The 11,738-nt window shown below is 54.6% G+C and overlaps 1 long non-coding RNA gene across 2 annotated transcripts; it reads left to right on the forward strand.

Annotated features, from left to right (window-relative positions):
* The first annotated feature begins 404 nt into the window (after window positions 1–404).
* On the forward strand, window positions 405–7,055 carry LOC123609326. 2 transcript variants are annotated; one of them, XR_006717750.1, is made up of 3 exons: window positions 405–819; window positions 2,440–3,050; window positions 3,782–4,071. It is a non-coding gene; the product is annotated as an uncharacterized LOC123609326 (long non-coding RNA). The 2 variants fall into 2 exon arrangements; XR_006717749.1 differs by lacking the exon at window positions 3,782–4,071 and adding an exon at window positions 6,559–7,055 and having other exon boundaries at window positions 409–819.
* Window positions 7,056–11,738: the final 4,683 nt, after the last annotated feature.

An 11,738-nucleotide genomic window follows, 5' to 3' on the forward strand; every position in this document is an offset into this window, starting at 1 on the left:
CTGCTGACCGTCTGGTGATGATGTCACTGACCACAATTATGGCTAAACATGAGGATTGGGCGTGAATTTTAATTTTTGTCGCTAATTGGGAAGAGCGTGCATCTCTCCAATTAAGTGATTTCCCTCAGACAGACTTGTCCCCAGGGACGTGCGTTTGTAAGGCGATTATCCGGGACAGAATTACAGACTGCACCTGCAGAACAGAGCAAGGCCGTGACTTTGACTTTGTCGGCATCATGCGTGAATTAAACACGGAGTCCTGTTCTCCAACAGGAGCTTTATTTGGGGATTTAGGTCTTGAAAATGGTCGTCAGGGGCTCCGTGTCCTGGCAGGCTCCACGGGCAGCTCCGGGCCTGTCAGGAATGTGAGGTGGTTTCCAGAACCTGGCTGTGCCAGCCGCAGAGCACCCCTCCCCCCACCGAGCTGGAGAATGCGAGTGTGTGTGCACACACGTGTCCCTCACCCTCTTCCTCAGAGGCTGGCACACTACGCACTACAAACGTGTGGGCGTTTTTAGACTTTGTTTCAACAGGGGAGGGACTTTCAACGCCGAGTTTCCTTCTTGGAGGAGTCTGAATGGTGCATCAGCAGAAACTACTCAGATCAAATAAAGCTCTTGTGAGTTCTGCAAGAACTGGAACTGTGGGAGCCGCTGGCCGCTGTGTGGCGGGTTGGAAGTCCGTTCACGCACGCGCAGCCAAGCAGGTCTTCCACGGGCTGTAGAGCCTTTTCTGCACCTGCGGGCCGTTTGTGTGACTCTTCGTAAGGAACATGAGTCACATGAAAGGGCACATTGCCTTCGGGGACACAATCAAACGGTAAGATCCTATAGCTTTTTCTTTTTTTTAACGTTTACTTATTTTCGAGAGTGTGAGCGGGAGAGGGGCAGGGAGACAGGGAGACACAGAATCCAAAGCAGGCCCCAGGCTCCGAGCTGTCAGCACAGAGCCTGACGTGGGGCTCGAACTCACTGATCGCGAGATCATGACCTGAGCCGAAGTCAGATGCTTAACCGACTGAGCCCCCCAGGCACCCCAGTAAGATCCTAGCCACTGAAGAATGTCTGAGGGTGTGGGGCAAGTGTTTTGTACAAAAGCATCAGTGAGAGGTTTGGACACGCTGTAAATCACAGCCAGTTTTCCACGGAGAATCCACGAACTAATTTTATGCTGGCCTCTCAGTGCCCAGACATCACGTGTTGTTTATTCACTGGGTGAGCTGGGCTGGCACGCAGGTTCTTAGTTGAAGATGCAGGCTTTTCCTTGAACCTGCACCTGTTTGAGAGGACGTGGCCGCCTCTGTTCCGCCCTGTTTCTGCTACAAGAATTAAATGGTGAGGGCAGGTCCGCCGTGGAGCCCAGGAAAGGGAGCATCAGCGAGAAAGATCCCATTTACTGGAATTTCTGTCCTCACCTCAGTGGGGAGTGGGTGGTTTGAGCTGTGGTCCGAGCCACGGTCCGAGCCGTGGTTTGAGCCGTGGCCGCGTGCTCTTCCCTCACCACAGAGCTTCCGTTTTCACCCGGAAGGAGACAAAAGTTACCTCTTGGTTTGTCCATTATGACCACAGAGTTAACAGGCTTAAAATGTTTTAAGCTTTTTGGAAGAAAGGTGTTTTGCAAATCCCCAAATAACTACTCTTAGGCTGAAATTATTATAACTTGTTTCTCCTTGAATTTATTGATTATCGCTAAATTGAAAACTTACTTTCTCAGAAACTTGATCTGATATCTTGGGTTCAGAGCTGGTCTCAGAAGCCAGCAACCTACATTTTGTATCAACAACAGCTCTGTGTAAACACCTAAGGAAAATGGAAAGTTTTTGGAATGAAACAAATTTATCATTGTTGTTTTGCCAGAAACATGAGAAAACAAGGTAAGGTTTGCTCAGAAGCAGGGTGAACGGCTCTGCTTCCCTCTGCCCTGTCCTGGCCGGCTGGCCAGGGCCCCAGGGTCGGGCCGTGGGGCTCCGAGGCCCTCCCACGCTGCGTTTCCGTGTGACCGGGGAGGTGCCGGGGACACGGACTTACATCCAGCCACAAGGCTCCGGGGGCTTCAGGTCAGAACCTCTAAGGACACAGACGCTCACTTGTCTTGATGGGTCCGTGGTAGAAGGAGGGACACTGGTCCTGGGGTCTTTAGTGCCCGATCTGTGATGTTCCTGTTCCCATCGCCTCCTGATGTCACTAGTGGCCGTTGAAGCAAGAGCGGCCGGCCCCTCGTGAGCCACGCCCCCGTCACGAGAAGGTGGCGGTGCTGCGGCATTGAGTTCAGGCCCTGCTCCCCGCTGCTCCCACTGCCTCCTGCCTCCCTCCGGCCACGGCCCCTGCAGCCGCTGTGTGTCGCAGAGGTGTCTCCTGGATCCTGTTTGAACGCGCCTTCTTTGAGAAGTTGCCGTCTTCTGAGTTGTCTTTTTCCTGTATTTATCTTTGCCTAATGCAGCCTGAATGACAAGTATGAAGAGTGTCACCCTCAATGACACCTTGGAATCCTGAAACCGTTTTTCGTGGAGCCCGTCAGCAGGTGGATGATGGCCGGTAACACACAGGGAGAGCGGCAGAGGGGGCAGATGACGCGGCGTTTCCCCTGGTTTCTGTCCGTGAGTTCTGTGAAAGCCGTGTGCCCAGGCCGAGCTCCAGGACCGGCGCCTGCTGACGGGGAGAGGGGCCGTCTCTCCCAGCTGGGGTGCGGGCACTCTGCCCATTGGATCTGAGGTCTTGTAGCCCCCGGGTGCCCCCTTTGGTAAAAAATCTACTGCTCCTTTCAGTAGGCATCAGCATGTGTAAGGGCCAGCCCGTAACCCCCAAGTGATGGATGCCCCCCAAGAAGGACCCTCAACCGTGTCTCACCAGGAACTGAGGTGAGAGCTGTTGCTCCGGTCTGAATTCAAACAGGTTCCCCTTGGGAGAAGACTGCTTACCTGGGGCTGCTCAGCAAGGTCCGGTCTGCAGACCAGTCCCCTCACATGCGACTTCAAAATGCAGGAAAGACTTGCCCTGAGAGGAAGCATCTCGAGGGAGCACATCGGGGTCTGCGCCGGACAGGAGGGGCTGGTCAGTGGGGGGAGCGGGGGGTGGGGGGCGCTGGAGGCCATGTGGGCTGAGGGCTCAGCATGTGTGCCTGGGGGCTGCTGCGGGCGCCTGGAGCGTGGCCCTGGATCCTGGCACTTCCCAGGCTGTACCCACCCGGTCCCAGGAGCCGCGCAGCTCAGCCTCCAAGGTTCAGTTAACACACACAGTCAGGTGAATCGTCCACCTGCTTGCGGGACGTGTGTGTGTGTGTGTGGGGGGGTGGCCCCCGATGGGGGCCCTGCGCTGGGGCCCAGGTGGAAAATACGCAGCTGGAGAAAGTTTCAGATCCAGGCTGAGTCCCAGGCTCGGTCTCCACCCCGTCTGAACAGTGCAGGTGAAGGTGCGTGCCCGGCCGTGAGGCTCTGGAAGCAGGGCTGAGGTCCAGCGAGGGCAGAGAGCGGCCTGAGCCGGGCAGACAGGTGCCCAGCGTTTCCTCAGGGCCTTCGCTCTTAGAAAAGATGGGAGGGGGGGCCTCTACCGGTTCCGTCGGGCCTCCCGTGGCCTCCGCACATTCCATCCCACATCGGATGTGGGCAGGGACTTGCGTGGGCAGGAGAGGGCCACCCAGAGTGGTGCAGGGAGCTACCGTCAGGCTGGGGGAGCAGGCCAGGCTGCCAGCAGGCTTTCCTTAAGGATCTGGAAATCTGGGTTTCAGTGTGAAATCTCCTGATTTTAACATAAACATTTTTTTTTTTTTTTTTTTTTTTTTTAAGAGAAACGGAGACCAAATAAAACACATCTACAGGCCGGATTAGGGTCATTGGCCCAAATTTGCAACTGCCCTTACCCGCCTCCCTCTGTCCTCTTTATGAATTCAGCATTCACTGTGCACCAGACACTGTTGGTGGCTCTTGGAATAAGTCTGGGGACAGGTGGCAGGGGGCTCTGTTCCCTCGGGCCTCCCAAACGGTAAAGGGCAACCTCAGCCCCCGTAAGTGCTGTGAGTACAAGGGGAGGGGAGCCTGAGGTGGGGGCGGGTGGCCCTCAGAGAGAGGAGACAGGAAGGGAGGCAATGCTGGGCCTGCTGCAGGTGGGTGGGGGCAGGGAGGCTGCCTTCGGGGACCAGGTGCCCCTGGGAGTGGCCCAGTTAGTCCCGCCTTCCAGGCCCTGGGGGGCTCGGGAAGGGGGGTGGGGGTGGGGTGCAGTGCAGGGGGGCGAAAGGGGGGACAAGGCTCTGCTAACAAAGATGGGCGTGCTTGATCGATGGATTGATTGACCCTGTGGCTCAGGCAGGTCCCGGGTGCACCCTGGAGCTGGTGGAATCTGCCTGGGGATTGGGGAGACTAGGACCAAGGGTTAGACCCTGTTGGTGGGGCTGTTTACACAGGAGCACGGGGTGGGGGTGGGGGGCAGGCAGCAGGCGGTGGGGCCCCCTGGCCCCTGGCTGAAGCCTCCCTGCCAGGACCGGCCAAGATGCCTGGTGGGGGCAACGACCTCGAGGAGGCCCCTCGCGGGGAGAGAATCCAATGGGACAGGAGGGGAGGCTGTCTCCGAGGGGCCCGCACAAGGGGCGCAGGGCAGTGACCTCGGCCTCGCCTGCGGGGCGGGGGTGAGCACTTAGGCCCCCCATTCACAGCCCCCATGGTTCTCTCCCACATGTAATTCAAGTGCAAACTGTGTTTTGGAACAAGACATACCTTTAGCTATGAAAAAAGTTTAAAAAAGTCCTCCTAGGTCTTCTGATGAGAAAATTCTTGGTAAGTGTGTCCAAGCCGAACTTTTCTTCATCTTTTCACGATACTGGTTTTTTGATATACCTGCTCTGCTGGTGTCTGAGCACGCACTGGTATGCTTGCTGGGCTGCTGGCCCAGCAAGTGCTGGTTTCAGCACTGCTAGGGGTCTCCCCCACTCCCCGCAGCCCCCCCCCCCCCCCCCCCCCGCCTCCCCTGCTGGGCTGAGCCTCCCCAGGGGCCTACAGCACTACCGGAAAGGCCTGTTAGAACAGGTACAACCCCCACCCTCCACACCCCCCCTGCTCTGCCCCTCCCCCAAACCACTCAGGGAACCTAGCAGCTGCTTCCATCAAGGCCATGAAGTCCCAGGGATCCCTCGGCCACCCCAGCTCAGAGGGCCAGTCGACTCCAGCCAGGACGGTGCTTCCCCCTCCGGAATAGAAGCACCTTCCTTCATCCCGGCAAAGCTGCGATCTCTGCCTCCTTGTGTGCCTATGGGCGTCTGTGCTCTATAGGGGTATGGTCTTGTGGGATCTTTTTTAAAAGAAATATACCTATTTATTAACTATGCATCTTTTTAAAAAGTTTTATTTATTTATTTTGAGAGAGAGAGAGAGAGCGCCAGCAGGGGAGGGGCAGAGGGAGAGAATGAGAGAGAGAGAGAGAGAGAGAGAGGGAGGGAATCCCAAGCAGGCTGTCAGCACGGAGCCCAACAGGGGGCTTGATCCCATGACCCTGAGATCATGACCTGAGCTGAAATCAAGAGTCGGATGCTCCGCTGACTGAGCCCCCAGACGCTCCTGGCCGCGCGTCTTTCATGCTTGTTAAGGATGTGCCGAGAGACTCTAGCCCACCCCAATCTCGCGTCTCCGGGACTTGCTCAGAGGCACTGTCTGCCCCCGCCTTCGATTGCGCCCAGAGTTAGTGCTCTGACTGAGCACGGCTAACCTATGCCTATGCATTTATAAATCACATCCATAAGCAATGTTCTAATATATCTACATTCTATAGAAAAATGTAGAATTTTACGTGGGATAAGATACAAAGGAAATACACATAAAAATGTCAACATTTTCTTTTATGTGCTGTGGGTTTTCTTGCAAGATCCCTGGAGTTTAAACACATTTGGTGGAAATGCCAGGAGGCCACAGGGTGGGTCACAGGTCCTGACCTTGATCTCGCTGGCGACACCAAACCTGACTATGCAAAATCTAGACATTTCCAGGGTCTCCTAAGTCCCAGGACAGCACCCCGTAAATACGGTGATTTGTGCATGTCAGTTTTCCTCCATGGCCTACACTTGTTTCCTCTTTAGACTGTTTTTCTTATTAGCCTGTGTGCTCCTCAAAGGCAAGGCTGTGTGTCGTCCACTTAAGGGGACAGGGAGCTATACAAGCCTCGGCTTCTGAGGTCAGATCGAGGGCAGGACCCCAAGGGTCAGAAACAAATATACGGAGCAGCATGTTTTTACAGCAAACCAGTCCCAGACGTGATGTTTCTTTTTGCCCCTAGATTAACTTAATAGACAGCGTGTTATATTAAAAACTACGTACTGGGGCACCAAGATGGCTCAGTCGGTTGAGGTCCGACTCTTGACTTTGGCTCAGGTCATGATCTCACGGTTCAAGCCCCTAGTTGCCCTCTGCGGTGACAGCGTGGAGCCTGCTTGGGATTCTCTCTCTCCCTTTTTCTCTCTGCCCCTCCCCACTCCCTCTCTCTCAAAATAAATAAATAAATAAACTTAAAAAAAAAAAAAAGACTTAAAAAATCCCATCACCCCCCAACTCAAAAACTACATCTTACATGTTTTATGCAGATCTGTAAGAAGAGAACCAAAATGTCTGGACCTCTCATCACACTCCGTACTGGTTACACTAACTGCGGGACACAGAGCAAGATGAAAACGTGAGGCCCCCGTCCACAGTCGTGAACGATTTCAAGACAGTAATCGAAGAGCATGATCCATGCATGAGGCCTCCCAGATTGTGGCCCCTTGAGCATGGACCCCCTGAGCCCAGCCTCTTTGTTCTGCAGAAGAACTTCAACTCTAAGTAGACAGTGAAAAGTTAAACTTCTAAATTGATTTATTAACTCCAGCGACTACATAGTCACACAGCTGTACAGAGTGACATAGACCAGACCCAACGAGAGGTTAACATGGAAGGGTAAAAAATATTCTAAGAATTCTAAGAAAGACAGAAAGGGAGAAAGAAAACAATGAAAAATATAGGGGACAAACAAAACAATAAAATCGTAAACTTATATCCAAACATATTAGTAATGAATTAAATACAAATGGCTTAAACATATTAATTAAAAAAGAGAGATTATCTGGGGCGCCTGGGTGGCTCAGTCGGTTGAGCGTCGACTTTGGCTCAGGTCATGATCTCATGGTTTGCGGGTTCGAGCCCCGCGTCCGGCTCTGTGCTGACAGCTCGGCGCCTGGAGCTGCTTCGGATTCTGTGTCTCCCTCTCTCTCTGCCCCTCCCCCACTCATGCTCTGTCTCTCTCTCTGTCAAAAATAAACAAACATTAAAAAAGAGAGATTATCAGATTGGATTTTGAAAAAAAAAAGCCAGGGGGCGCCTGGGTGGCTCCGTCGGTTAAGCGTCCGACTTCGGCTCAGGTCATGATCTCACGGTCCGTGGGTTCGAGCCCCGCATCAGGCTCTGTGCTGACAGCTCAGAGCCTGGAGCCTGTTTCAGATTCTGTGTCTCCCTCTCTCTGTGACCCTCCCCGTTCATGCTCTGTCTCTCTGTCTCAAAAAGAAATATACGTTAAAAAAAAAAAAATTAAAAAAAAAAAAGAAAAAAAAGCCAGCTGTGCTGTTTACAGGAGGCTCCTGTACCACGCGAACGACCATAAAGAAACGTTGCAGGCACTACATCGATATCAGACAAGGAGACTTCAGAGTGAGGAAGAGGGAGACGACGTAATGATAAATGGTCAATTTACCAATTTACAATCCTAAGTGAGCACCCGCTTGATAGAAGAACTTCAAAATACACAAAATACAAACTGACATATCTGAAAAAAGCAATAAGGAATCGATGACTGTAGTCGCAGACTTCAACACCCCTTTACCGGTAATCGGCGGCACCCGCAGGTGGCAGACCCACCAGGGCGAGGGCCGAGACCAGCGCAGCACCCCCCCGCAGCCTCCGTGGCAGGGACACACACGTATTCTCGGCTGGACACGAAATCCACCCAATAAACCCTCCCGGGCTACAAAAAGCTATGATAAAGTTAAAGGAACTGAAATCATACAAAACATGTTTTCTGACCACAATAAAATTGATGTGGAAATTGATAGCAAAAAGATATTCAGAGACCCTCCAACTACTTGAAAATTACGTGACACGCTTAAATAAGCCATAAGGCAAAGAAGACATGCGAGGAACTTAGGATATATTTTGAACTATGTGAAAATCGGAAACAGGCAAACAATAGAGGGAAGGAATGAATTCAAAACGGGATTTTGAGGGGCGCCTGAGTAGCTCAGTTGGTTAAGCATCGGACTGTTGGTTTCACTTCAGGTCATGATCCCAGGGTTGTGGGATCGAGCCCTGAGTTGGGCTCTGCTCTGACAGCGTGAAGCCTGCTTGGGATTCTCTCTCTCTTCTCTCTCTCTGCCCCTCCCCCACTCGTGTGTGCGCACTCTCTCTCTCAATAAATAAACTTAAAATTTTTTTGAAAGCCACAAACTATTAAAACACACTCAAGAAGAAATAAGCGGAATAGTCTGCATTTATTAAAGAAACTAGTTTTTTTGTAGTTAAAAATCTTCCAAAGCATGGACTCCAGTCCAGGCGGCTTCATCGGCAAATTCTATTTCCCAGCACAATAGACCTATGTGGATCACGTCCTACGACGGGAGAGGCACAGGTTTCTCGGACCAGCCGGAGAGAGACATTCCATCGTTCTTGCCAGGCGCTGATAGAGTTTTTCCTTTGCAATTTTAAAAGCTTCCACCTTAAAATTTCTTAGGGTGTGTGGTGGGAGAAGACGTGCTCCCCAGAGACGTTCATGTTTTGATCCCCAATCCTGCAGATACGTTAGTTTACATAACAGAGGAGAATTGAGGCAGATGGAATTCGTGTTGCCAAGCAGCTGGCCTTAAAACAGGGAGATTATCCTGGCACAGCCGGGTGGGTCCTCACAGGTGGATGTGGGGGCAGAACGGGTGGTCCGAGGGGTGGGGCGTGGGAAGGGCTTCGCTGGCTTTGGAGGTGGGGAAGGGCCCAAGCCAAGGGCCACGGGCAGCCTCCAGAAGCCGGAAGATGAACTGAGAGAGGTCCTGTCCTGAGTTTCCCGAGGGGCCCGGAGCTGCTGGCACCTGAGGTCAGCCCAGTGAGGCCGGATGGGAGGGGCTGCGGGACAGTCGTTCGTCCCAACAGCAAGGGGATGCTGACTCGTGTCTCCCTGGCTCATGGCCCCTCCAGGCCGGGCCCTGGAGCCCCTCCTTGGCGTCGCTGTGCTGAGAAACCCCCACCCCCCCCCCCCTCCGCACACTTGCTGGGTCATCTCAAAGCCCAGGACCCAGAGACGCGGGGGGCAGTGCGGCTCCCCCCAGCTTTCCACCCCGCCCAGGAGGAGGGGCACTGCCCTGGGACCCCGGCAAAACCCAGGGGCTTTCCGGGCCAGCGGATCTGGGACCCACAACCCAAGGCAGTTTTTGTTTGCTGCGAGACGATTAGGAACCAGTCTCGGGCTGGGGCCCGACTCTCCACCCCTCGGCCGCCTGCAGGCTTGCTCTTGGGCGGGAGAGACAGCGTAGCCAGGTCACAGGAGCTTGTCTGCCCCACCCCGCAGTCACAGCCTGGGTGGGTCCCCTGTGGCCGCTCACGCGACTGAGTGCCAGCCACGTCCCAGACGCCCCCCTACCCTCCCTCTTGTGCTCCCCAGACGCAGCGTGCGCGACCGACGGTTCAGAGCCACTCGGCAGATGGGGGGACCAATTATCACTGCATCCCCTCGGGGAGAGCCTATCAGATGTATTCTGGGCTCATAATAAATGCATTGGAAGGAAAAAATTGCACTCTGAACACCATGTTCTGGGGACTCATGTGAGCAGGTTGTAATTAGTTAATTAAATGCCTGGGCTGACAGAATGGCCCCGGGGGAGGGGGGGGGGCGGTGGGGAGGCAAGGCAGGCAGCTCCTGAAACCTGAGCAGGGAACCTCCTGGAATCCGGGCTGGGAAGCAGTTAAGGCTTCCCACCGAAGGGGCCACTTTTCTCTGGAAAGGTCACTGGAGGCCTGGGGGGAGTCCCTGGGGGGGCACTTAGCGTCTCAATTCACTGAAATGAAAAGGGAGACAGGTGTGGTAGCCAGACATCTGCAGACGCGGCCGTGACAGGTGTGGGCAGGGACGGAAGAACCAGGCTGGGGTCGCGTGGCAAGAACGGGAGGAGCGGGGGAGGGCGGGGGGCCAGGAAGCTGACTTTGTGCCCCGAGAGCGAGTACCGGGCTTTGCAGCCCATTCAGGGACTCGAGGTTGCTGGTACGCTGAGCGGGCTCCCTGCAGGACCGGGCCGGGGGTCGACCCACAGCAGCCCCAGAGAAGGAAGCGGGGTCGGAGGCCCGTGCGCCCCCCACCCGGCCTCCACGGTTACCCCATCGTGCCCGCGCCTCCCCGGCCCGGTTCCACCCAGCAGGTGTCCCCTCTGCGTCTCACTGTCTCACAAAGGAGCTTGAGAGTCAGATCCAGCGCGGACGCCTTTCTGTCTTCGGGATCTGTGAAATACCCGTCAGCTCACGCTGCGCTCCTGCTCAAGCCGTCTACACGGGCCCAGCGCCCCTCTTCCTGCCGCCCGGACCTCTCTGGTCTCGCTGCTCACCGGCCCCTGCTGGGCGCCCGCCCACGGGGCTCCCACCACTGGCTCCGGAAGACCCGGGGCGCCTCGCGGGCCTGGCAGGCCCGCCTGTGCCCCTTCGCGTGGAGCCCCTTTCCTGCATTTTCCGCTAGAACAGGGTTTCAGACCAATCTCGTCCCATCATCTGCAAACAATCTTCCTCGCTTCTTTCCAGTTTTTATATACCATCTCTTTCTCTTGTCTGTGAGGATGCCTGACTTCTTTTAGGCTCTTTATTCTGTCTTAACCAGGGCTCGATCTGATTCTGTTTCATTCGCCTGGAGTGGCCCCCGTGTCGACCAGGCACGAGGTTTTCTGGGTGGTTCCTGCTTCTGAGGAAAGGCAGGCAGCCCGTTTCATCATCCCAGTCTCTGGGGTTTTCATCATGATGTGCTTCTCCCGCCACGCACCTGCCACCTGGTCCTCTCAGACCCCTGACGTTTACCGCCAGCACGTGGTGGCCTCAGCGTGAAGTGTGACATAGTCGGCAAGGCAGCCACTGCCCTGCCTCCTTCTGGAATATTGTTTTCTCATGACTCAAACACTAGGGGCACTCTGGAACTCATTTTAGGGTTCCAGGCTCTGAGGATCTGTGCTGTGGTTGGGCATGGTTTTGAAGCTGCAGAAAATATAACAGTCTCCGTAAAAATGTACCTGCCACTAATCTTGCCTGGGTATTTTACCTTATTCTTTAATTTTTTTTTTAATGTTTATTTATTCTTGAGAGAGAGAGCACGAGAGGGAGACGGGCAGAAAGAGAGGGAGACACAGAATCTGAAGCAGGCTCCTGGGTCTGAGCCGTCAACACAGGGGCCAACACGGGGTTCGAACTCACGAACCGTGAGATCATGACCCGAGCCGAAGTCGGACACTTAACCGACTGAGCCACCCGGGTGGTCCCTTATTTTTCTTTTTGGACAAAGTAACACCAGTCCACGCACAGGGCCCCTGGCTGCCGCCCGGCATGCCTTCCTGTCCTCTCCTCCCTAACCACAAGAGGACTCCCCTTTGGGACGTGCCCATCCTCACTGCTACCCACGTGGCACGGGTGGGACTGACCTGCCTCAGTGGAAGCAGTCCACTGACCGCAGACCTCGGCTCGGGAATGTTTCCTGATTATGGTGAACGTGGTGGCTGCGTGA

The sequence above is a fragment of the Leopardus geoffroyi genome, chromosome B2 (genome assembly GCF_018350155.1).
Source record: "Leopardus geoffroyi isolate Oge1 chromosome B2, O.geoffroyi_Oge1_pat1.0, whole genome shotgun sequence".
In the NCBI taxonomy this organism is placed as follows: Eukaryota; Metazoa; Chordata; class Mammalia; order Carnivora; family Felidae; genus Leopardus; species Leopardus geoffroyi.